Raw genomic sequence first — 27,608 nt, forward strand, 5'->3', positions numbered from 1 at the left:
TGTGATTTGGTGCTATATAAATATAAATAAATAAATAAATAAATAGTTACTTTTTTAGTTACTTTCCCCAGCTGCCGACAACAACCCTCTGCCACCTCAAAATGACAATACCTGTTTTGCCAAAACTCACTTTATAGTCTCCCTTTCTTGACTTCAGTGAAAATAAATATTTGTTTTATAAAAAGTAAAATAAAGACCTCTTTCTTGACCTCATATTTAACTATTGACAGCACTGCAACAGTAAAACTTGCAGTTTCTAACCTACATTGTTTATAAATGTAACTATAAAATTCATTCTAACATTTAAATTATCTCTAAACATTTTACTTGTCGAAATTAGTATTTTAAGTAGTATTAGTAGTTGTAGTAAAAAACGGCTTCAAACTGGACCTTTAATCTAGGGGTGTTGCGGGGGGGGCACATCCCTGCCCCACGCCCCCATTCCATCTAGATTCGCCCCTGCTTTGGCGTTTGAGCACAAAGAATGGATAACATTTATTTATGCAGAAAACATGACCAGATTTACAGGTAAGAAAGTTTTATTGTGTTTTCACATCATGTGGTCCTCAGAAAGAGCATGCCCCAGCAGAGGTGGCAGCAGCCGGCCGACAAAGAGGAGGTGCCAGGATGCTGAGGAGGAGGGTTGCCTGAGGGAGATCCGGGACAGCATGAAGGTCAACACACAGCTGCTGGCCCAGCTTGTCCGCGAGAGGCCGTCCACACCCAGGGAGGCCTTCATCACCTATGTGTCAGACACGCTGAGAGGGCTCCCCGCGCAGCAGTACGGCACAATGGTGCGGAAAATCAGCACCCTGCTGCACGACCCCAACGCCACCGTCCCTTCCCTGTCTGCCGAGCTGCCCACCATACACCCCGCCACACCTAGGCTGAGCCAGGCCCTGTGCGCACCTCTTGAGGGCCTGTACCAGCCGTACCCTCAGTACCACCACCCACAGCCACCCGCCTACCCCCCCTACCAACCACCACAGCGGTTCCAGCAGCCACAGCCACCTGCCATCCTACCATACATACCACCACAGCGCTTCCACTTGCCACAACCACCTGCCCTCCCCCAGAACCTGCCAGGTAGCAGTGGTGCCACTGACCAGCCAGGACCACAGACGCACACTGTGTCACATGTGTTGGAGGCGACACATGATGTCTTGGCTGGCACCTCCGCCCTGTCACTCAGTGGGTGGGGAGGTGTCAGTCCGCCATGCATGCGGCCCCTCCACACACCTCCTGGTCCACTGCCGTTGACACCTGGAACTCCACAGCCACAGGGTGGCACCTGTCTGTGAAAGCACACACACTAATGGGTTATGGACAAGTCACATGTGGGTGTTATTATTGTTATTTGCACTGTGTTATGATCTGTGATGAGCACAATAAACAGGGGTGATAGCGTGACCTTGATGTCAGTGTCCCATCCTTTTGACCATTTACTGAGACACAGGTTGAAACAGGACCATTACTAATACACATGACGTCACAGTGATGCACACTTCACATGCACTGTCCACAGTCCATCAACACATATATATCACAAGGTATGGATTTTGAGTATAAATATACTGTCAAGTGATGTGGTGATCAATAGATGTAGGCAACATCCAATGTTACAACCTGCCACTCACTACATCAGGGGGGTGGTGAACTGTACCGGTATGTCGTCCATGTGTAAGGGTCTGTCCTTATACCAGGTCCACCATCCTGTCTTGCCAGGCCACAGCACCAGCAGGTGAGTTGCACTAGTGTTTGATTAGGTTCCGCTGCAGCTTGGCAGCTTTGGACGCCCTGTTGGGTGCCTGGACATCCACGGTGTCATCCAGGTTCCGGCCCCTCCTCCATTCCCCTGGGACCATTTGCCCATCTTGCAGCTGTTGGTCCAACAGCGTGTTCTGCAGGACTGGGTAGCAGGTCTGCATTAGGTTGTGTAGCGGCACACATGCCCTCACAATGAGGCGCACTGTGTCCACATGGTGCTGCATGGTGGTAAGCAGTACCTGGAACCGATTGGCCAAGATTCCAAATGCACTCTCCACCACCTGTCGTGCCCTTGACGACCTGTAGTTGAAGATGCGCTCCTCCCTGCTGAGGTTCCTGGAGCTGTAAGGCTTCATCAGGTATGTCCGCAGGGAGAAGTCATCATCACCCACAAGGTAGTAGGGCACGTCCTGTGTGTCATTGGGCAGGGGGTCTGGAAGTGGCCACCCAGTGATGTCGCCATGCTCAAGACCGTGCCTCAGCTCACTGTTGTTATATATCTGGGCATCTGATGCAGCACCACAACCTGACATATCCGCCCAGAGGAACGTGTAGTCAGAGCTGACTAGGCCAAGCAATATGATGCTGAAGTAGCCTTTATAGTTGTAGTACTGCGAGCCTGTGTTGGGGGGAGCTTTGCATGCCACATGTTTGCCATCTATGGCACCGATGGTGTGGGGGAAATTCCACCGCTGCAGCCACCCATCGGCAATGTGGCGCCATCCTGCTTTGGTGGTGGGGCAGGTCATGAGCTCGTCCAAGTACTCCCACACTATCGCCTCACACACCTCCTGCGGTTGTTTGGTGGATGTGGGCCACTTTTGTGCGCATTCCATCTGCAAATCCTCCTAACCGCCAGTGGGACAGGGCCCTTATCTCTCATCACTCACTCATCTTCAACTGCTTATCCACAACCGGGTCAATGGGGCAACAGCTCCAGCAGGGGACCCAAAACGACCCAGGTAATTACGAGATCAGGTGTCAATTTTTATTTTATTTTATTTTTTTATCCACCTTCCGTACAATGCACAGTTCCGTATTCCACACAAATCAGTGGGCAATGATGGTGCTATTACCACCTTCTCGGTTTGAGACACTGGGGAATACTGATGTTTCTTAAAGGACATGTCTCACGTTTTTTAACAAGACAACATACATGGACTCATGATTCTAAGTGTCTCTGCATACGTACTAATAATTAGCAATCTCTGATGCATTTTATTCCTCTCACTCTGAGCGTTAGCAGGTGCATTTCCGGAAAACGTTTCACTCGGCAATTCTCAGCATTTTTCAGTGTGTGACACACTTATTAGCAAAACAGTAACATTTCAATGACTGATAGACAGAGGGAAACAAATCTGATCTGTCCAAAAACTAAGCTTCTGAGCTGCTGTTTGAAAGTGATGGCTCGGATTTACAGAGAGAAGATGACAAAAGTGTGGTTATGCACTGTTTGTGTGGATGCTGAATACTGGACGTGGGACATCTGACACTGTTTTTAACAGACTGTCTGGACACAGAGATGGATTTGTTACATTGAAAAAAGTCAGAATACATTATTTCCAGGCATTCAAGGGGACTATTTTATGTGCTATGATTGAGAGAGAGGCAGAGCTGCAGTCACAGTGATCTCATGCACGTGCGCTTCTTTGATCGTGTGAAGTTTACATTTGGAAATTAATCTATAACGACAGTGAGTCTGGCATGTTCAGCATTTTATCCCTTTTGTGTTTTGTGGCTAGATTTCTATTTATTTATTTATTTTACTTTGAGAGCATGTAAATTTAGAGCTGGAATGTGTGTGCTATGAAACGTGTGTGTGTGTGTGTGTGTGTGTGTGCGCGCGTGTGTGCTCTGTGCAGCTGATGAGATGCTTGTTTTCCCCCAGCAGCAGATGTATTTTTTTAGATTTTATTGATAACAACACTCATAATCAATCGTGCACAAAACTGATCATGGAGCAGAGATTGTTATTGACAGGCTGCATTTATGACTCATGGCCATGCAGGTGCACAGAAACTTTCTTGGAGCTGCAGCTTTTACCATGAGTGCAGCAAAATTATTAGTTATCACTTAAAAATGAGTCATCATAACACGACATCACACTTATGTAGACTTTGGAATTAACCGCCTACCACCCGCGTCATTTTGGCTTGTCAGTTTCTCACAAATAAAAAGTGAAATTTCCCATCGATGGGATATACAGGCTTAGAAGGGATTAATCTGTGTCTCTGTTCTTAACGTTATCAGCTACATTCCATTGAAGCGCACACTGGGGCGCTTCTAGTTGAGACGTCACTTGTCGGAAACAACTCACGAGTACTTTGTTTTCAGACATCGCCATAGCTGTTTGTTGTAAATGCCGTATACTTTGAAACCGGTCACAGAAGTAATCCTGGTGAATCATCGGATGGTTACTAACAGCCTAAATCTATTATCATTTTGGTGCAACATGTCCTTTAAAAATGATGATGATATTAATATTAGTATGTCAACACTGCACAGGTATCTCAAGTCATTGGGATTGTTCCAGCGGAAACCCAGTCTGATGTGCTGGATGTCGCTCTTTTTCTGTAGCTGCAGTTGAACCAATACGGTATGCTTCATAAATACAAATTAATGCATTTAAAATGCATCCAAGCTGGTTTGGTAGTGACCCAGAGAACTGTGCAGCACCTGCTAAAAATCCTAGATTCTCAGGGAGTATAGCTGAGGCAACGGAACCGTCTAAGACAACGCCTTGTACGCATACTCAAGCCTCAATCTCTTATGACACATCGATTTGTACGATAAACTGAAACCACATGGAATATGAATTAACAGTGCTGTTGATGGATTTTCACGTATGGACATGTGGCTGCATGTTTACACCAGAAATAGCAACCCGAGTTATTTCTGGTTACTTCACTAATGAAGTAGAAGGCAGGAGCAACACGCCCACATGAATCAGGGCAAACCAGGGCACTGAGAACTGCTGAGTGGAGCAGATGCAGATGTTTTTCCAGCCCAGTCTCACGTTTTGTTTTTTTTTTTTTTCATGCTCCCATCAAGAAATGAGTCAAATTTTCGTGACAGGTTTTTTTTAACTCACTATTCCTAACCCTACTCCTACCCCGACACTAACCTTAACCTAATGTTATTCTTTCCCCCCACCCTAACCATGACCACCCGGACCCCCCTGCTTCACTTTTAATTTCATGCAGCCATCATGGAATGTATTAGAATGAAAAGTGCTGCTGTGACGAAAATGAGACGCTTTTCGTCACAATATCACAAACCAATAGATTAATGTATATTTCATGCTGCTGAATCACGACTTGCTGTGAGACCAGCTTGTATTTTTCAGAGGTACCCAGGACAATGAGTTCAGTGAGAGATCACCACATCCCCTCACCCCCCTCATCACAAAGTGCTTTGAGAGGCTGGTGATGAGGCACCTGAAGCAGACCATCGATGTGACTGTAGATGAGCACCAGGATGCTTACAGGCAAAACCGGTCCACAGCTGATGCGATCTCCACCGTGGTGCATCAGGTCCTCTCCCACACAGAGAACAAGGACTCCTATGCAAGGCTGCTGTTCATGAACTAGGAGCCCCCTCAGCACTGTGCAACTGGATCCTGGACTTCCTGACTGGGAGGCCACAGAGTGTCAGGATCAACACCACCTCATCCTCCACCATCATCCTGAACACTGGCTCACCCCAGGATTGTGTGCTCAGTCCACTTCTGTACACATTGATGACCTTCGACTGCAGAGCCCAGCACAAGAATAATCTTGTTGTTAAGTTTGCAGATGATACAGCAGTGATCAGGCTCATTAGCCAAGGGGATGAGACAGCATACAGGTGAGAAGTGGAGAACCTGACACGGTGGTGCGGGGACAACAACCTCATCCTCAACACCCAGAAGACCAAGGAGATAGTTGTTGACTTCCGCAGGTCAGCCCCCCAACACACATCAGTGGAGCAGTGGTGGAGATCGTCTCCTCCATCAGGTATCTTGGAGTCCACCTCTCCAACACTCTCACCCGGCACACCAACACCACGACTGTCATCAAGAAAGCCCACTGACGTCTCTATTTTTTGAGGAACTTGGGAAGGGCCGGACTGAACACCGAGGTCCTCAGGAACTTCTACAGCTGTGCAGTGGAGAGTGTCCTGTCCTGCTGCCTCCCTGTGTGGTATGGTGGCTGCATGGTGGCGGAGAAGAAAGCGCTGCAGCGGGTGGTGAAGTCTGCACAGAGGACCATCGGATGCAGCTTACCACCCATTGGGGACATCTACATCTCCAGATGTAGAGACAAAGCCACCTGCGTCCTCCGAGACTCCACCCACCCTGCGCACAGTCTGTTCACACCCCTTCCCTCTGGAAGGAAGTTAATTATTTCTCTGTTCAAACATCATATGAGCTTCAGTTAAGTTTAGACTTAATTTTACAGGAAGATGGTATTGTGCATCAAAGGATTTATTATTAAAATTTAAATTCATTAAAATTTTCATCTTAGGTGCATGTCCACTGTGAAAGACATAACCCCCCCCCCCCCCCCCCCCCCAAAAAAAAAATCCGGAAATCACAATGTATGATTTTTTTTTTTAATAATTTATTTGTATGTTAATGCTGCAAATCAGTATTTCAACACCTGTGAAAATCAATGTTAATATTGAGTAAAGTAGACTTTGTTTGCAATTACAGAGGTCAAACATTTCCTGTAGTTTTTCACCAGGTTTGCACACACCGCAGCAGGGATTTTGGTCCATTCCTCCACACAGATCTTCTCTAGATCAGCCAGGTTACTGGGCTGTCACTGAAAAACACAGAGTTTGACCTCCCTTCAAAGATTTTCTGTTAGATTTTGGTCTGGAGACTGGCTAGGCCACTCCAGAACCTTGATATGCTTCTTACAGAGCCACTCCTTGGTTATCCTGGCTGTGTGCTTCGGGTCATTGTCATGTTGGAAGACCCATCCACGACCCATCTTCAATGCTCTAACTGAGGGAAGGAGGTTGTTCCTCAAAATCTCGCAATCCATGAGCAGTCCTATCCCATGAGCAGAAAAACACCCCCAAAGCATGATGCTTCCACCCCCATGCTTCACAGTAGGGACGGTGTTTTTGGGATGGTACTCAGCATTCTTCTTCCTCCAAACACGGCGAGTGGAATTAAGACCAAAAAGTTCTATTTTGGTCTCATCTGAGCACATAACTTTCTCCCATGACTCCTCTGGATCATCCAAATGGTCATGGGCAAACTTAAGACGGGCCTGGACATGTGCTGATTTAAGCAGGAGAACCTTCCTTGCCATGCATGATTTTAACCCATGACGTCTTAGTGTATTACCCACAGTAATCTTGGAAACAGTGGTGCCAGCTCTCTTCAGGTCATTGACCAGCTCCTCCCGTGCAGTTCTGGGCTGATTCCTCACCTTTCTTAGGATCATTGATACGCCACGAGGTGGGATCTTGCATGGAGCCCCAGTCCGAGGGAGACTGACAGTCATGTTTAGCTTCTTCCATTTCCTAATAATTGCTCCAACAGTTGATCTTATTTCACCAAGCTGCTTGGCAAGTGCCCCGTAGCCCTTTCCAGCCTTGTGGAGGTTTACAATTTTGTCTCTGTTGTCTTTGGACAGCTCTTTTGTCTTAGCCATGTTAGTAGTTGGAGTCTTACTGATTGTGTGGAGTGGACAGGTGTCTTTATGCAGTTAACGACCTCAAATAGGTGCTTCTAATTTGGAATAATAAGAGGAGTGGAGGTGAACTTTTTAGAGGCGGACTAACAGGTCTTTGGGGGCCATACATTGTGATTTCCTGGCTTTTTTTTTTTTTTTTTTTTTGATTATGTCTCTCACAGTGGACATGCACCTAAGATGAAAATTTCAGACCCCTCCATGATTCCTAAGTGGGAGAACTTGCAAAATCGCAGGGTGTTCAAATACTTATTTTCCTCCCTGTATATATATATATATATATATATATATATATATATATATATATATATATACACACATACGTGTGTGTGTGTGTTAAAATTCCCCACAGTTCATGTCTATTTTTGTCTAACAATCCAAAACCAAGGAGAAATGAAACGCGCAGACAGATCATCAGTGTAGAGTACCTCACCAGGTCGTTTCGGACCTTTATCTCTAATACGACCGTCATGGTGAGGGCGGGCCAGCAGTGTCTCATCAGACACCACCTCTGTCTGCCTTAAACTTCTGCCAAATCCAGATGGACGATTTGACGGCTGATGTTATCGCCAGACTTGTGATCTTCTTCTTTATGTTGCTGCTGATCCCTAGCTTGTAGAGAAGACTCATCAAGGACCTTCCAACAAAACAGCAACAACCCACTTCAGTCGTGAAAAGATGCGTACACCAGCCATTGCTACGACACTCTTCTACCAGTTCAACATACCAAGACTTCTTAAAATCTTGGGCACACTCTATGTTCTCTTCCCAGGGAACTGTCAACTCGCCCAATACCATTATCTTCTTCTCTTCTGACCACACAAGCAGGTCCAGACGCTGATTCCTCGTCGCTACACTTACAGGGAAACCAACTGATCACCAATATCAACCTCACACTTCCAGTCATTTGCACAGGACAAAATTCCTTTCCGAGTGGTCTTCAAACTCGCAGGCTTTGACCTGAAGCCCTCCCTCACAAATGGAACATTAACTCTGGCATCTGTAATTTCAGTGATAGAGTTAACTTTCTCCCCCTCGAGCTGCCACCTTATCGTGGTGGGGGAGTTTGCATACCTGGATGATCCTAGGAGCTATGTTGTCGGGGGCTTTGTGCTCCCTGTATTGTCTCCCAAGGCAAACAGGTCCTAGGTGATGGGTCAGACTAAGGGCAGTTCAGAACCTCCATGACCAGTAAAAATCAAGGACTGAGATGTTGCCCAGTATGGCGGAGCCGGGGCCCCACCCTGGAGCCAGGCCTGGGGTTGGGGCTCGCGCGCGAGCGCCTGGTGGTAGGGCCTTAGCCCATGGGGCCCGGCCGGGCTCAGCCCAAAAGAGCGACATGGGCCCACCCTCCTGCGGGTTCACCACCTGCAGAGGGGGTCGGGTGCAGAGAGGATTGGGTGGCGGTCGAGGGCGGGTGGCCCAGTGGCCGGGTCCAGGCTCACAGCCCCTGGCTGTGGGGACATGGAATGTCACCTCGCTGGGGGGGAAGGAGCCTGAGCTTGTGCAGGAGGTTGAGAGATACCGACTAGAGATAGTTGGGCTTACCTCCACGCACAGCTTGGGCTCTGGTACCCAACTCCTGGAGAGGGGCTGGACACCTCATTTTCCTGGCGTTTCCCATGGGGAGAGGCGGAGAGCTGGGGTCGCATTGCTTATTGCTCCCCAGCTCAGTCGCCATGTGTTGGAGTTCACCCCAGTGAACAAGAGGGTCGTGTCCCTACGCCTTCGGGTCGGGGACAGGTCTCTCACCGTTGTCTCGGCCTACGGGCCGAGCAACAGTGCAGAGTACCCGACCTTCCTGGAGTCACTGGGCGGGGTACGAGATAGCGCTCCGACTGGGGACTCCATTGTTCTCCTGGGGGATTTCAACGCCCACGTGGGCGGCAACAGTGAGACCTGGAGGGGGGTGATCGGGAAGCACGGCCTCCCCGATCTGAACCCGAGTGGTGTTCAGTTGTTGGACTTCTGTGCTAGTCACAGTTTGTCCATCACGAACACCATGTTCAAGCACAAGGGTGTCCATCAGTGCACATGGCACCAGGACACCCTGAGCCAGAGGTCGATGATCGACTTTGTAGTCATATCATCTGACCTTCGACCATGTGTCTCGGACACTCGAGTGAAGAGAGGGGCAGAGCTGTCGACGCATCACCACCTGGTGGTGAGTTGGATCCGCTGGGAGGGGAGGAAGCCGGTCAGACCTGGCAAGCCCAAACGTATCGTGAGGGTCTGCTGGGAATGACTGTTGGAACTTTCTGTCAGCGAGGTCTTCAATTCCCACCTCCGGGAGAGCTTCTCCCAGATCCCAGAAGTAAGGGATGCCGTCAAGCTGAAGAAGGAGTCCTACTTATCTTTGTTGGTAGGCGGGACCCCAGAGGCAGCTGACAGGTACCGGCAGGCCAAGCGTGCCACAGCCCGTGCGGTCGCAGAGGCAAAACCCGGGTCTGGGAAGAGTTCGGGGAGGCCATGGAGGAGGACTATCGGTCGGCCTCGTAGAGATTCTGGCAAACCGTCAGATGCCTCAGAAGGTGGAAGCAGCTCTCCACCAGCACTGTTTACGGTGCGGGTGGGGAGCTGTTGACCCTGACTGGGGATGTTGTCGGGCAGTGGAAGGAGTACTTGGAGGATCTCCTCAATCCCATCATCACGTCTTCTGAAGAGGAAGCAGAGACTGGGGACTCAGAGGCAGACTCATCCATTACCCAGGCCGAAGTCACCGAGGTGGTTAGAAAGCTCCTTGGTGGCAAGGCCCCTGGGTGGATGAAATCCATCCTGAGTACCTTAAGTCTCTGGATGTTGTGGGACTGTCTTGGCTGACACGCCTCTGCAACATCGCATGGTGATCAGGGACAGTGCCTCTGGATTGGCAGACCGGGGTGGTGGTCCCTCTGTTTAAGAAGGGGGACCGGAGGGTGTGTTCCAACTATAGGGGGATCACATTCCTCAGCCTCCCCGGTAAGGTCTATTCCAGAGTACTGGAGAGGAGAATTTGACCGATGGTCAAACCTCGGATTCAGGAGGAGCAGTGTGGTTTTCGTCCTGGTCGCGGCACACTGGACTGGCTCTACACGCTCCATCAGGTGCTCGAGGGTTCATGGTAGTTCGTCCAACCAGAGCACATGTGTTTTGTGGGTCTGGAGAAGGCGTTTGACCGTGTCCCTCGGGGCACCCTGTGGGGGGTGCTCTGGGAGTACGGTGTCCGGTCCCTGTACGACCGCAGCAGGAGCTTGGTTCACATTGCTGGTAGTAAGTCAAACCTGTTTCCAGTGCACGTTGGCCTCCGCCAGGGCTGCCCTTTGTCACCGGTTCTGTTCATTATTTTTATGGACAGAATTCTAGGTGCAGCCAGGGTGTAGAGGGGGTCTGGTTTTGGAATCACAGAATCTCGTCTCTGCTGTTTGCGGACGATGTGGTTCTGTTGGTTTCGTCAAATCAGGACCTTCAGCTTCCACTGGGGCAGTTTGCAGCCGAGTGTGAAGCGTCCGGGATGAAAATCAGCACCTCCAAATCCGAGGCCATGGTTCTCGACCGGAAAAAGGTGCTTTGCCCTCTTCAGGTCGGTGGAGTGTCCTTGCCTCAAGTGGAGGAGTTTAAATATCTCGGGGTCTTGTTCTCGAGTGAGGGACGGATGGAGTGTGAGATCAATAGATGGATCAGTGTAGCATCTGCAGTGATGTGGTCGCTGTATCAGACCGTCGTGGTAAAGAGAGAGCTGAGTAGGGGGACAAAGCTCTCGATTCACCGATCGATCTACGTTCTGATCCTCAACTATGGTCATGAGATTTGGCTCATGACCGAAAGAACGAGATCACGAGTACAAGCGGCCGAGATGAGTTTCCTCCGCAGGGTGGCTGGGCGCTCCCTTAGAGATAGGGTGAGGAGCTCGGTCACTCGGGAGGAGCTCGGAGTCGAGCCGCTGCTCTTCCACGTTGAAAGGAGTCAGTTGAGGTGGCTCGGGCATCTTTTCCGGATGCCCCCTGGACGCCTCGCTGGAGAGGTGTTCCAGGTACGTCCCATTGGGAGGAGGCCTGGGGAAGACCCAGGACACGCTGGAGGGACTACATCTCTCGGCTGGCTTGGGAATGCCTTGGGGTTCCCCCGGAGGAGCTGGGGGAGGTGTGTGTGGATCGGGAGGTCTGGGTGGTTTTGCTTGAGCTGCTGCCACCGCGACCCGACTCCGGATAAAGCGGAAGAAAATGGATGAATGGATGGATGGATGGAGTTAACTTTACCAATCTCTTCTCTAAGGCCACCTGAAGTTGCTCCCAGAACCTGATTATGCCTCCAAGTATACCATCTGGAATCCAACACTCTCTTACAACCAGATAGCACGTGCCTCAGTGAGCCAACTTTCCCACAAACACACTTATCATTCGATGACTTGTGCCACTTCTTTAGGTTGTGAGGTGAAGGCAGCACTTCATACGTTGAACTAATCAGAAACCTCAGGGTCAATTCTTCCATTCCCCAAATCTCTTTCCAGGACAGCTTCCTCGGTTCAACATCTTCCCATGATGTCCACTGTCCCTGCTGCACCATACCTGCTGCTCGTGGTAACCTCTTCTGATCTTCATTCGAACGGATTTCTTCAGCAACCAGACTCCTCTTTTTGGCATCCGTAGCGGAAGTGAAGAACAGCATAGGGTTCACACCAATCCCAGCACGCCCAGTTTGAACAACACCAACTATGTCCTAGTGCTTCAATCTCGATTCCATCTCATCCACTTCACTGGATGCAGACCACTTGACACCTGTTCTAATGTCTGGTGCAGTCTTCCTAACAACAGGATCCTTAGAATCACACAGGGTCATCAACAACCAACTCTTTCCCACTTTGAGTTCTTCAGACAAAGCTGTAAACGGCAAGGATAGTTTGGCCTTGTGACCATAGAAACTGATATTGATCAAACAATTGGGCACACCAAGCCATTTCCTTATCTGTACTGAGATCTGTCTTTCCATTCTTTCAACATATGTAAAACCAATCTCATAGACCAGAGGTGGCCAAGTTCGGTCCTCGAGAGCTACCTTCCTGACACTCTTAGTTGTCTCCCTGCTCCAACACACCTGAATCCAATGAAAGGTTCATTAAAAGTCTGCTAACGATTCTTTCATTGGTTTCAGGTGTGTTGGAGCACGAAAACAACTAAGAGTGTCAGGAAGGTAGCTCTTGAGGACCGAACTTGGCCACCCCTGTTATAGACCATCAGCGGCCACAGTAACCTTGGCATTAACCCAAACTTGAAACACCATAACTTCAACCGACCTGGTAACTGACATCGATTGATACGCTCTAGACGATCTTTCAATAGTTTCTGAACCTCTCGCTGTCATTCAGGCTTTTTGTGTACCACCTTCCTAGGCTCTTCACAGGTTCCTCTTCAACTGTCGGAAATGGTTCATCGTTCAGATAAAACCACACTTTAGTAACTTTCCCCTTTTTTTAACATCAAACTGCGAGACTTCTTGGCTTTAAACTTCATACGACACCATCCGATCAGAAGTGCCAGTCTTTCCAGGGTACGCTCAGCATCAAGAACCTTTGGATGCAGCAAGGTCAAGTCATCCATGAAAGCTTGAAATGGTGGAAGTTCTTGTCCAGGAGCCAACTCCACACCATGACCTTCACCTCTTGCACCTCGAACAACTAGCTCCATTGCCAATACAAACAACACCGGGGATATCGTGCATCCCATCGGTATACCAACTTCTAGAGGCAGCCCGTTGTGTACGAAGCAGTACTGAACCGCATCCTGAAGCGCTCATAATATGATTCCACATATCGTGTCAACTTCTCCGGCATATGGAAGAAATCCATCGCAAACGTTATGAACTTGTGTGGTACAGATCCATATGCATTTGTAAGGTCCAACCAAATCGCAGCCAGGTCAGATTTAGACTTCTTGGCTTCTTGAATTGTATTCCATATCATCGCAGAGTGCTCAACACATCCAGGAAATCTGGACACTCCAGCCTTCTGCACAGAGGTATCAATGTAACCATTCGCCATTAAAAATTCCGTTAGCCTAGATGCTAAAACACCAAGCAGAATTTTACCTTCAACATTCAGAAGTGATATCGGACGAAAGTTGCCAATTCCTTTAGCATTCTCACACTTCGGAATATAAATACCTTCTGCTTTGTTCCATGTTTCCGGAACAATGTCCCGTTGCCAAACTTGTCGCACCAGTAACCATAACCGCCTCCTCAACTTCTTACAACTCTTGAAGACTTTGTAGGATACCCCATTTGGTCCAGGTGATGATGCAGCCCGTGCCTTCTTCAAAAAAGCTTCAACTTCAGACAGTTTCGGCAAAGAAATGTCGAACTCAACAGATGGCTCCAAAGGTCTAACCAAACCTGCCACATGTGGAATAGGATCCTCTCGCCTTGTATCAGAGTACATGGTCTTAAGGTGTTCTTCTATCTTGTCTTTTCCTACATCAAGACTTTGCCTGCGAAAAAAGTTCTTAGTAAACTTATGCGGATCCTCAAAGAAACTCTTCTGCTGCCTTACACGCTCTTTCCTTTTCAGCTTCAGCCTTTCAGCCTTCCTTAGCACCTTCAGCCTCCTCTTCAAATCTATACGCAACTGGTCCAGGGCAACCATCTCTATCCCATCGTCGCATCTCTTTCGGCCTTCCAGTTCTTCCTTGTTTACCGTAGCTCTACACGCAGCTGGTGGATCTCTTCTTGGCGTCGGCTTCTCTTTGCGACCTGGGTTAACTTAGATTTACTTTCCACTGTTCCAAATTTCTCCACTCCATATTCGTATACTGCATTGTTCAAAATTGCCAATTTGGATTTCACGCTCCCTTTCATTTCACGTCCTAACAACAGACCTAACTCCTCATCCATCTTCATCCATTTGGCTTTATCGGCCATGGGCGGCCACTTAACTCGTGCTCTTCTTGTAGCGTTATCTTCTGGTAGCTTCAAAGCGGGGATGTTCGTGACAATGTGGGGGTTGTCCGGGCCACGACTATCATGCGCATTACATGTTTGATGAACAAAACGTTGCCTCTTAGCTTCCGAGGACTTAACTAACTCCTTGCACGACTTAGCTTTAGCCTGGTGGATCTTCAATCCTTTCGACAAACCAAACGTTCTCCTACAGAACAAACAAGAAACAGTTCCGGGTCAACAACCAAAATCCATATCGGTAGATGACTCATTCTCTCCCCCTCTCGGGTCATCCTGGGTATATTGCTCTCTGTTTGTACTAGTAGTGATGTCAATGGGTGCCTTACAGCACACATTGACATCACTTACAGATATACAGTGAATCATCGAGTTCTGCAAATAAAAGCAATAAATCATTGATATCTTTGCTTAACCCTCTGGAGTCCAGGGTATAACTGGCTGTTTTTGACTACTTTTGGTCTTCCCTTTATAATTTACCTTTAAAAAGTGTTTACCTGTCCTTGTTTGGTGTCATTTTTATCAGCACAACCTCACATGTGTGACTTTACAGTTTCTCATTCATTCTGACCTACTGTATTAACACAGTGAACCTAAAATCATACAAAATCATACAATCCAAGTAGAAAAAAAGTTTTTTTTTAACTATGAAAACCATAAACTTGTTTAACTAACCATTTTCATAACTTAAAATGTAAATACAAATTGTAAATTTCAAAAACATATGTGCAAATGTAGCAAAAAACCAAAAACAAAGTAAATATTGTTGTGTGGGCCGCTGAAGAGGAGGTACTGCTGGCTCACCACCACCGGATGGCGCCCTGCTTGGAGTGCGGGCTTCAAGCACAAGAGGGCGCCAGAACCACTGGGAGTGACAACCGTCAATCATCCTCAACACCAGCTGTCACTCATTCATCTCATCATCATCATCACCATAAAGGCCGGGCGGCGACTCCACCTCCTCGCCGAGAAATCTCCTACGATTCAAGGTAAACCTCTTGCTGTAATTATTGCGAATAATAATCTGATCTGTTTTGCAGCTGTTTTTCCTGGTGATATTCCTTATCTGGAATTTTTGGTGTTTTGGTGTGACTGCGACGACTTCGCCTCACATCCCAAAACCAATAAGTGGTAAACCGGAGCTGCACGTGTGTATGATTGGAGGTGGAGGTTCTCCCTCCAAGAAGAATCATTAATCAAGGTTGCTGGGTGTGAGGATTCACACTCACCACCTTCTGTTTCTGTCTGCCAGCAGTACCAGGGCCGACAACGGAGGACAGAGACCACCTGGGGACTCAGGGCTTGGCGGCTTCGGTGTTCTTCAGGCCGTTGGTGGTAGAAGCGGTGTGGGTCCCGGCTCTTCGTTCATCCGAGGTCTCCTATCTTCGAGCCTGCCCGCAGTCCTCTTGTGTATGATTGGCAGTACCCTTGTTTATATTACGTTGTGTTCTTGTGCAACATTAAATTGTTACTCCTTCCCTTATCCATTGTCCGTTCATTAGCGCCCCCTGTTGTGGGTCCGTGTTACGACACCTTCCCAACAAATATAACTATTTACATACATGCAGGAAATGCTTCAGGCATTTTTTGTACAATTATTTACAAAACAGTCAGATATCACAATAAGATTTAGAATGTACATATAAATTGTACATTTCAAAAACATATAGTGCAGGAAATGCTAATGCTAAACTATTTACAAAACAATCAGATGTCAAAATAAGATGCAACAGAAATTATTTGTGCCACTCAAAACAACAATTCAAGTCCAACACAACATAGAGAGGCACATCACAGGCCTGACACTTCCACAGTGTGTCACTCCTCTTGATGTTCACCTGAAGGCACCGTTGGTACCTCAATCTGCCTTTTGTGGCTTTTTTGGTGAGGATCTGTGCCTGTCACAATTGGCACAGGAATGTGGGTCTGGCTCCTTTTCTGTGGGACACCTGTTTTGTCTGTGCCACACATTTGACACACCAGCTCCACCATAAAGTCCTTGTGTGTCATGGACTAAACTGTCTCATCAGACCTCTACTGATTCGGCACCCGCCGTATCCAGTCAATCACTTCCGGGGTCGAGTACAGCCCTGCCAGCATCTACAGCTACGCCTGTTTTTTGCAATTAGTTGTCACGACCTGAATGTTTCTCCGGAGAATCTGTCTCTCATGCCCTCCGGTGGTGCATGCTGTGGATGGCCATGAGCTCGGTCAAATCACCCACCGTGCACAGTCAGTCCAGCTAATTATTGCAGAAAATCATTCTGAGACTATAAGTTTTCATGTATTTGACAAAATGACTCAATCGGCTATTTTGGGGCACCCCTGGCTAAAGAATCACAGCCCACATTTTGACTGGTCAAAAGAACATATTAGTTCATGGGGACCCACCTGTGCAGCCTGTTATTTAGACAGTTCTGCCGTTAAAGTTCCAATGCCCCATCTGGTCCCTCCTTGTTATTAAGACCTTGCGGAGGTTTCAGTAAAGCTAAATCTCTACCTCCACATCGGTCTTACGATTGTGCTATTGAGTTACTTCCCAGAACTTGTCCCCTTCGGGGAAAACTATTTGTCTGTACCTGAATGCGTCTCAATGAATGACTATTTCCAAGAATCTTTAGAAGCAGGTTCGATTCGGTCCTCGTCTTCGCCCACAGGGGTAGTGGAAAACAAAGACAGGTCACTCCGCCTGTGCATAGATTATCGGGACCTCAATGATGTAACAGTCAAGAACTGTTATCCCCTGCCTCTCTCTCTTTTTTTTTTTTAATATTTATTTCATTCATTTAAAAGAAAAAAACAGAATAGCAGAAATAGCAAAACTTTACAAACCCTTGAATGAAAAGGAGCAGATTGGAAGAACAAGTCTTATATTTTCTGCCCCTTTTTTACAATACAATCTTACAATATCAAGCATCATTAATCAACATAATTTAACAGATTACATTTCTATGACTTTGTCACATGCCACCGACTTATTTCATAATTTTAACCATTATTTATAAGATTACATCCCTAACAGATTACGTTTTAAACTTCAAACATTCTAAACATTATTAACAGATTACATTTTTGGCTTTGTCACAGCCCACTGACTTATTTCATAGTTTCATACTTACGAAATACATCTAGTTTAATACGTTTTTAAAATAATTTAAGCGACCTTGGATCTTTGATTTCTTTGTTGAGGTTGTTCAATAATTTTACACCATTCACTGCAATACTCTGTTCCTTTATCTTGGTTCTGAATCTTGGTTTTTTAAAGACTTCTATGCCTTTCAAATTATAACTACTTACTCTTTTTTCAAACATATTTTGAATGTTTATTGGTAAGGTATTGTTATTCGCTTGGTACATTGTTTGTAATAATTTCAAATCAACTAAATCATGAAATTTAAGTACCCTATACTTAATGAACAATGGACTAGATGGGTCTCTAAAATGACTGTTGCTAATCACTTTTAAAGCTCTTTTCTGCAAAATAAATAAAGGTTGCATATAAGTTGTACATGTTGATCCCCAGATTTCTACACAATAAGTCAAATATGGAACAATCAATGAATTGTACAATGTTAATAATAGAGGGATATGCTTTCCAAACTTAATACCCATTACTATATTGGATGATGTTGAAATTGAGGATGGCCCAGTGGTTGTTCCAGCAATAGCAAATATTTCGTGTCTGCTACTTACAACACGCGTGGAATGTCTCAAACCTAAACATACTTCTAGGCATCTTATCATCTTATATATGCTACTCTGGAACCACCCCTAAACCCAAACAGTACAACTGTCAACCCCACTGAGGTCCTTAGACTGGGTCTCATTAACATAAGATCACTGTCCTCAAAATCATTGTTGATCAGTGATCTAATTATTGATCATCACTTAGATATGATTGGGCTATGTGAAACCTGGCTTAAACCTACAGCTGCCTCCCCTTGAATGAGCCCTGCCCACCAGCAAAAACATTTAGTCACATCCCTCGTGATGCGAAGCAAGGCGGGGGTTTTGCTTTTATTTATAAATCTAGGTTTAGCTTATTAGCTGTTGGGGGTTACAAATATAACTTGTTTGAGCATCTGATTCTCTGCTCTGCTCAGGATATTACACATTGCCATGGTCAGAAGAATAAAAATCAGTCGTATTACTTTTACTATTACGTATATAGGCCTGGAAGGGGAGGAACAGCACAAGATTTCCTGGATTACTTTTGGAAGAGAATAGAAGACATCAGGTTAAACATATCCCGGCAAGCCTTAACCCAGCCACTACACCCTGCTATTGAGGTAGGCATCACTACTGAGGTATTACCTGGATTTACAGAATTTGATAGTATCTCACTAGGCATGCCGACAAAACTCGTAATGTCAACAAAAAGCACAACCTGTTTATTTGATCCTATATCAACAAAACTGTTTAAGGACCTGTGGCCCACTCTTGGGCTGACTGTGCTGGAAATTATTAATCTTTCTTTAACTTCTGGATCTGTTCCTAAATGTTTCAAATCTGCAGTGATTAAACCATTACTTTAGAAACCTAATCTTGACCCTAGTGCATTGAAAAACTATCGGCCGATATCAAAGCTATCATTTTTCTCTAAAATTCTGGAAAAAGTGGTGTCACGGCAGCTCATAGACTATTTTAGTGAGAATAATCCCTTTGCGCCACTGCAGTCTGCTTTTAGAAAATATCACTCCACAGACATGGCTTTCACTAAAGTGGTGAATGATCTTCTGCTTACAATGGATTTGGACACCACTACAGTTCTGTTGCTGTTAGATCTCAGTGCTACATTTGATACAGTGGATCATCATATTCTACTTGATAGGCTGGAAAATCATTTTGGGATTACTGGGAGTGCCCTTGCATGGCTGACGTCATACTTGACCAGTCGTTCTCACTGTGTTTTGTACAGTAACACTACCTCTAACCTTAGTGACATGAAATTTGGGGTTCCACAGGGATTTGTCTTAGGCCCCCTGCTTTTCTCCCTTTATATAGCACCCCTTGGGCGCATATTGCGGTGTTTTGGGATTACCTTTCACTGCTATGCAGATGATACTCAGTTATACATGCTGATAACTGCTGATAATGTCGTTCACATAAAATCCTTAGAAGATTGCCTTGCAGCAGTGAGAAGTTGGATGTCTAGAAACTTCCTACTTTTAAACTCTGATAAGACTGAAATGATGGTTCTTGGTCCAATGAGACACCGGCATCAATTTGACCAGTTAACGCTCAGTCTCGGCTCGTGTGTCATACATCACTCTGACAAAGTTGAGGAACCTTGGGGTAATTTTTGATCCTTCGTTGTCCTTTGGCCTCCATATTAGAAATATTACTAGGACTGCTTTCTTCCACCTGCGAAATATAGTGAAGATTCATCCCATCCTGTCTATGGCTGATGCTGAGACCCTGATCCATGCATTTATCTCTTCTAGATTGGACTACTGCAATGTTCTATTTTCTGGTTTACCGCAGTCTAGCATTAGGGGTCTCCAATTGGTTCAGAATGTTGCAGCCAGACTTTTGACACGAAGCAGAAAGTACAACCACATTACACCCATTTTGGCATCCCTTCACTGGCTTCCTGTCCCAGTGAGATCAGATTTTAAGGTTCTGCTACTAACCTATAAAATAATTCATGGACTGGCACCTCCCTACCTAGCTGACCTAATTAAACCTTACGTACCGGCCCGGGCTTTACGTTGTCAGCGTGCAGGACTACTTTGTGTCCCTACGGTGAATAAGAAGTCTGCGGGTCACAGAGCTTTGTCTTATCGTACCCCTGTTCTGTAGAATGATCTCCCTGCATCAATAAAACAGTTAGATTCTGTGGAGATTTTCAAATCCAGACTTAAGACGCACTTATTTTCCCTTTCATATGGCTAGCATACTGGTACAGTTTTGTTTTACGCTTTTTACTATTTTAATTCATTTATTAGTAATTGGAGCGGGCCGCGGCCTCAACTTTACCTAAATTCTGGGTCTTTTAGTGAAGTTTATGGCTAGTGGCTGGCAATCACCTTAGTATTTGTCTGTTTTTCTTGTTGTTTAACGCTGGCAAATTATACAGTATTTTTTTTTTTTTTTTTGTCTTTCTGATGCCTGATTCTGTTTTTCTCTCTGTTTAAGGTGCAGCAGCTCCATCCAGAGATGGGATTTGTATTTGTGTTGGCGATCCCCCTGTCCTGTGCGCCAATAGCATTTCTTGTATATTCATCCGTGAATTGTTCTGTGAATTGTTCTGTAATTTATGTTTGTATCATGGCCCAAGCAGAGGGTCACCCCTTTGAGTCTGGTCTGCTTGAGGTTTCTTCCTCAGAGGGAGTTTTTCCTTACCACTGTTGCTCTGGGGGCTGGTAAGTTTAGACCTTACCTGTGTGAAGTGCTTTGAGGCAACTCTGTTGCGATTTGGCACTATATAAATCAAAATAAATTTAAATTAAAATTGAAATTGAATGTCCCTGGAAAAGATGTTGCTTGGATGGCAGCATGTGTTGCTCCAAAACCTGGATGTACCTTTCAGCATTGATGGTGCCATCACATATGTTTAAGTTGCCCATGCCATGTGCACTAACACACCCCCATACCATCATAATCTGGATGGTCTTTTTCCTCTTTTGTCTGGAGGACACGGTGTCCATGATTTACAAAAACAATTTGAAATGTGGATTCATCAGACCACAGCACACTTTTCCACTTTGCATCTGTCCATTTCATATGAGCTTGGGTTCAAAGAAGGTGGCTACATTTCTGGATGTAGTTGATGTTTGGCTTTCGCTTTGCATGGTGGAGTTTTAACTTGCCCTTGTAGATGTAGCTACGAACTGTGTTCACTGACAATAGTTTTCTGAAGTGTTCCTGAGCCCACGCGGTAAGATCCTTCACACAATGATGTCAGTTTTTAATGCAGTGCCGCCTGAGGGATCGAAGGTCACAGGCATTGTGTTGGTTTTCGGCCTTGCCACTTACATGTAGAAAGTTCTCCAGATTCTCTGAATCTTCTGATTATATTATGGACTGTAGATGATGGAATCCCTAAATTCCTTGCAACTGAACGTTGAGAAACATTGTTCTTAAACTGTTTTTTCATGCAGTTGTTCACAAAGTGGTGATCCTCACCCCATCTTTGTTTGTGAACGGCTGAGCCTTTTGGGGATGCTCCTTTTATACCCTATCATGACAATCACCTGTTTACAATTAACCTGTTCACCTGTGGAATCTTACAAACAGGTGTTCTTTGAGCATTCATCAACTTTCTCAGTCTTTTGTTGCCACTGTCCCAGGTTTTTTGAAATGTGTTGCAGGCATCCATTTCAAAATGAGCAAATACTTTCACAAAAACAATAAAGTTTATCAGTTTGAACATTAAATATCTTGTCTCTGTGGTGTATTCAATTGAATATAGGTTGAAGAGGATTTGCAAATCATTGTATTCTGTTTGTATTTACATTTCACGCAATGTCCCAACTCCACTGGAATTACCAAATAAACAATGATCCTGAATCCATAAAATTTGGTTGCTGAGCAAAGAAAATTGTAGCTTTGTGTGGAGAGAAAAGCAGATGGCAATCAAATTTGAAAGTTGTGTCATATTTGCCATGCTTGGAGTGTGTAGTGGAGTGCTAAAACACTCCACTACCCACTGGTGTGTGTGGTGGAGTATTTTAGCATGTGTGGCTTGTGTGTGGTGTAGTTGTTTTATTTATTTTGTGCATCAAAATAATGAGGTGTCTTGACCAACGTGTCAAGTTTTTCTCTTTTTTTTAACTGCATGAAGACAATCGAAACACAGAGCGCATCATCAGAGTCTGAACCAGAGCATGATCAATCTGATGATGAAGTGGACTTTATTGTTCTGGTCTGGACCAATCTGTGTGCACAGATCTACACTGTGGATTGGATCATGTGCTTCTTGTTCTAGCTGCTCCAACACGGAGTCCTGGAACAGAGCAGGGTGCAGACACACACTGCCTCAGCAGTCAGCAGGCTCCAGGGACAGTGAACACAGCATTCCAGGTCAAGACTTCCCCCCCTCCCCCCAAAGTCCAAAACATCTTTCTCTATTGTGCTTTTTTTTTTTTTTTGGCCGCTAACACAGTCAGGACAGTCTCTACCAACACTAATAAAAAAATGCTACAAAAACAAGGAATTTGGAAAAAAAATACACATGGATATTGAGGTGGAAATTTTGGGGGGCTTCTGATGTGCACTGGACAGGAATTATGTTTCTGAGTGGCACAAATATAATTTGTTTGGCATCAACGACTCCACTTCCTGTGGAGGATGAGAAGAGCTGACCTCCCCACATCTGCACTAACCACCTTCTACAGGGGTGCCATTGAGAGCATCCTGACCAGCAGCCTCTCTGTCTGGCACAGCAGCTGTTTAGCTGCAGACAAGAAGGCACTACAGAGAGTGGTGAGGACTGCAGAAAAGATCATCAGATCACCCCTACCAGCCCTTCAGGACCTGTACCCTTCACACTGTTCCAAGAGAGCAACAAACATCATCAAAGACCCCACTCACCCAGCACACAAACTGTTCTCCCTACTACCATCAGGGAAGCGCTACCACAGCATGTGGTGCCGCACAAGCAGACTGGGAAACAGCTTCTTTCCACAAGCCATCAGACTCATCAACACACTGAAGAAAACTACATGAACATTTCAAAGACACTGAAAAACATTCCATGAACACTGTTGTGAAAGTGTAGGAACACGGACCCACAACAGGGGGCGTAAAAGAACGGGCAGTGGATAAGCCAAACAGTAACAATTTAATGTTGTAAATTGTGCACAACGGAATACAGACAACAAGAAGTTTGGAACTACAGTCAATTACACGTTGGGTGACGTGTGGGCAGGCTTGAGGATAGGAGACGCCCGTCCAGAACCGAGCCGGATCCCACACGGCCCTCACCGCCAACGGACCTGAAGAACACCGGAGCCGCCAAGTCCTGAGTCCCCAGGTGGTCACCGTCTCCAGCTGTCAGACCTGGCACTGCTGGCAGAGAACAGAAACAGCACAGGTGAGTGTGAGTACGCACACTCAGTAATCCCACAGTCTGTGTTCTTTTGGGAGGGAGCACCTCCACCTCCAGTCACACACTCGTGCAGCTCCTGTCTAACCACTTATCTGGTTGGGGTGTGAAGCGAAGCCGTCGCTGATCACACCAAACGCCAATCCCACAGATAAGGCAACACCACAGGAAAACGGCTGCAAAGAAGTTCAGACTATTAGTCAGCGTTAAGTGTAGCAGAGAAATTACCTCCAAGGTAGCTGATTTCTCGGCGGGGAGGTGGAGTTGCAGTCCGGCCTTTAAGGTGGTGGTGATGTGGATGAGTGACAGCTGGTGCTGATGACGAGTAACAGCTGTCACTCCCGGTTGCTATGACGCCCTCTCGTGCTTGAAGCCTGCACTTCAAGCAGAGCGCCATCTGGTGGTGGTGGGCCAGCAGTACCTCCTCTTCAGCGGCCCACACAACAGGGCCCCCCCCCTCAACGGGCGCCTCCTGGCGCCCGACCAGGCTTGTCCGGGTGCTGCCGGTAGAAGTCGGCCAGGAGGGCCGGGTCCAGGATGAAGCTCCTCTTCACCCAGGAGTGTTCTTCGGGTCCATACCCCTCCCAGTCCACCAAATACTGGAACCCCCGGCCCTTCCGACGGACGTCCAGGAGCCGGCGCATGGTCCAAGCCGGCTCCCCGTCGATGATCCGGGCAGGAGGCGGCGCCGGTCCGGGGGTACAGAGGGGTGAAACATGGTGAGGTTTGATGCGTGACACATGGAAAACCGGGTGGATCCGCAGCGAAGCTGGCAACTTCAGCTTCACTGTGGCTGGACTGAGGATCTTGAGTATGGTGAAAGGTCCAATGTATCTGTCCTTTAATTTCTGGGATTCCACTTGCAGGGGAATGTCTTTTGTGGAAAGCCAAACCTCCTGCCCAGGCTGATACGTAGGGGCCGAGGCACGCCGGCGGTCTGCATGGTTCTTGGCCCTCGTCCGGGCATTGAGCAGGGCAGAGCGGGCGGTACGCCACACCCGACGGCACCTTCTCAGATGGGCCTGGACCAAGGGCACCCCGACCTCTCCCTCCACTAGCGGGAACAATGGGGGCTGGTACCCCAAACACACCTCAAACGGGGAGAGGCCGGTAGCAGACGATACTTGGCTATTATGAGCATACTCGATCCAGGCCAGATGGTTACTCCAGGCCGTCGGGTGCGGGGAGGTGGAGTTGCAGTCCGGCCTTTAAGGTGGTGGTGATGTGGATGAGTGACAGCTGGTGCTGATGACGAGTAACAGCTGTCACTCCCGGTTGTGCTTGAAGCCTGCACTTCAAGCAGGGCGCCATCTGGTGGTGGTGGGCTAGCAGTACCTCCTCTTCAGCAGCCCACACAACAAACACTTCATTTCACCATGTCACTTGCACTTTACTCTTCGCACCTTACACACTGCATCTACACTACTGCACATAACCTGTATGTCCACTGATTGTACTTCTGCTTCTGTGATTTTGTGTGTGTGTGTGTGTGTGTGTTTATTGTCAATGTCTTATGTCTTAGTTTAACTGCACGTTGGAGACTGGTCAAACGCCATTTCAATCTTCTGTGCTAACCCTGTTACATAGATTTTTGACAATAAAGTACACTTTGACTTTGATCTTATTGCATGTAAATGGCCACAAAAATGCCTCAAGCAAGTCCTGCATTTTAATGTGAATTGCTGTATATAACTTTGTTTATGCTACATTTTTGCATAATATTTTTAAAATTTATGATTTATATTTGCATTATAAGTTATAAAGGTGGTTTGTTAAATATATTTCTGTTTTTCACTGTATATTTATTGATTTATTTATTTATTTTTCTGATTTGAGTTTTAGACTTTGGGGTGAATTTATGGTCACTGTTTTAATGCAGTATGTCAGACACCAAACAAGGTAAACAGTTTTTAAGGTAAATTATGAAGGTACAATCTTCATATGTAGTCAAAAACGCCCCAAAATAGCCAAGAGTCCAGAGGGTTAAGTGACCGTGAGAGAGCCGAGTGACAGGAGCCACCAAAACACAACTAACTGAAGAATTAAAGGCTTCTGTGGTTCCGAGTGGATAAAGTGGGAATCATGCAACTTTTTTAAAGATTTGTATTTTTAATATCTTTTCTGATTTGGGATTGCTTATGTTGCATTTATGATATTACAGAACTACTCGAAAGAAAAGTGTTCACACTTTATTGCAACAAAAACAAACTTGTTGGAGCAAATTAAAACACTAAACCTATGAAAAAGCATGAAAAAAATATTCAGGCATGTTCAGGCACACTTTAAAATACATTGAACAGAACATTGCAGGCTGATTTGACTGCATATTTTTGTAATATAAAATATGAAGTTGGGACTCGCCCACTTTAAAATAAATTAATCATGAGACTGCAGACTAATAATTTACAAACTAGATGATTTTATGTTCATGTTCCAATTTTTATTAAGACTAAAGTTCATTTCAACAACCACATGAGGTCAGAATCTACAATAAATAATTGTGGAAAACAGCAGCTTTGTTAAACTTCAATGTTCACACCTGCTAAATACAGTTTTTGCTTCTGAACATCAAGAGTGACTATTTCTTTTGTCTGATTATGCTTAATGGATAAATTGACTTCAATGTTGTCCCATAAATTCAGAATAATTGACGCTGGTTAACCATTATTAACCATCATCTAATGGTTAATAATCCCATTAATCCATTTGATCACTTTGGGTGAAGAGACTCTGTCTCAGATGAGCTGCTGTGGTCCGAAATGACATATGTGCAGTTAAGGTAGGGTGGATTGATTTTTAGCGGGGGGGGGGGGGGGGGGGGGGCATCGGTAAGCGTCATTGGTAATAAAAATGGAGTGAGAGATAAGGTGGTTCTACAGTTTTGTTTTTCCCCCATACTGTGACTAATATCTGCTCTCGCTCTCACATGCACTGATGTTCTCACCCTCCTCAGCAGAACATAGTGTCTCCATCCAAAAACATAGTTCCACCTTCCTGAAGATACTCCATGTGACTGGTTGCCTGCTACAGTTACATCACAGCATCAGACAGTCTGAAAACCTCAACTTAAAAGACGCTGCCACTTAGGAAAAAAAAAACAAACACGATACATTGACGGTTATGGACCCTTCTTTAATCTACAGGGAGCTCAGCCACATGTGGCTCCAGAGCCATGGGGTGCCAACCCCGGTGCTGCAGGGACAGCTTTGTCCCAGCCACAGGAAGTAGATTTTATGAAGACTTTAATCCTTCTAGCATTTACATATTATGTCTTATTTATGCAATTTGAAGATCTGACTATTGTAAACTGCACTTGTTGCACTTCTTTACTTCTTCATGTGCTCTGATGAGCACTGTCACGTTCTGTTATCTGTGTTTTAAGAATTTTAAAAAAGCACACCCAAGTTGACCACCAGGTGGAAATTAAGGAAGCTGAACAGTGGGCTCAGCTTTCTGCTGTAGTAATACGCTCTAAAAGGACTCATAGAACCCAGACGGTTTTAACAAGTGACTCACAAGGATTCACACCAGTAAAATTAATAGTTTACCATCTCAGCCCTCAGTGAAGATTCAACTGAGGGACAAGAACAACTTGGCATACACAGCTGAAAACACACACACACACATACTATCTGCCTCACCTCAGGTAACCTGGGAATGAATCCAGGCTCTGTTCTCGCTGTGTGTTTCTGACAGTTTACAGCCTGGTTGCAGTGGTAACCTGAGGTGCTGAAGCTCCTGGTTGGCTCAGGAGGGCTTCTGTTTGTTTGTGTTGGAAGTGTTTTCAGACCAATAATCATCACTTCCACTCAGCAATAATGCAACATGTTGCATATTAAAGTCTGATTAGCCACAAACTGAGAGAATGATGCTGCTTGGATGCATTCAGCTCTTCAGTAACTGTTAGTCTGTGTGAATCTGTGCTTCAAAGTACAAGAAAAGAAGCATTTTCAGAATGAATAGTTTCACAAAAGAAAGTATTCCAGGTTTGTGATTTAAACCTCAGCACATCACTCAGACTTCCCTACACTACACAACCACCAAAGTACTTCATACGTGGGACAAATGGTGACACGTGAACAAAATTACAGCAAATGCTGTTACTCAACAGAACTAGCGTGACATTGAATGTACAATTGACTAATAAAAAAAGTAGTGACCTGAAACACATTACATATACA

This window comes from Thalassophryne amazonica, chromosome 11, assembly GCF_902500255.1.
Source record: "Thalassophryne amazonica chromosome 11, fThaAma1.1, whole genome shotgun sequence".
In the NCBI taxonomy this organism is placed as follows: domain Eukaryota; kingdom Metazoa; phylum Chordata; class Actinopteri; order Batrachoidiformes; family Batrachoididae; genus Thalassophryne; species Thalassophryne amazonica.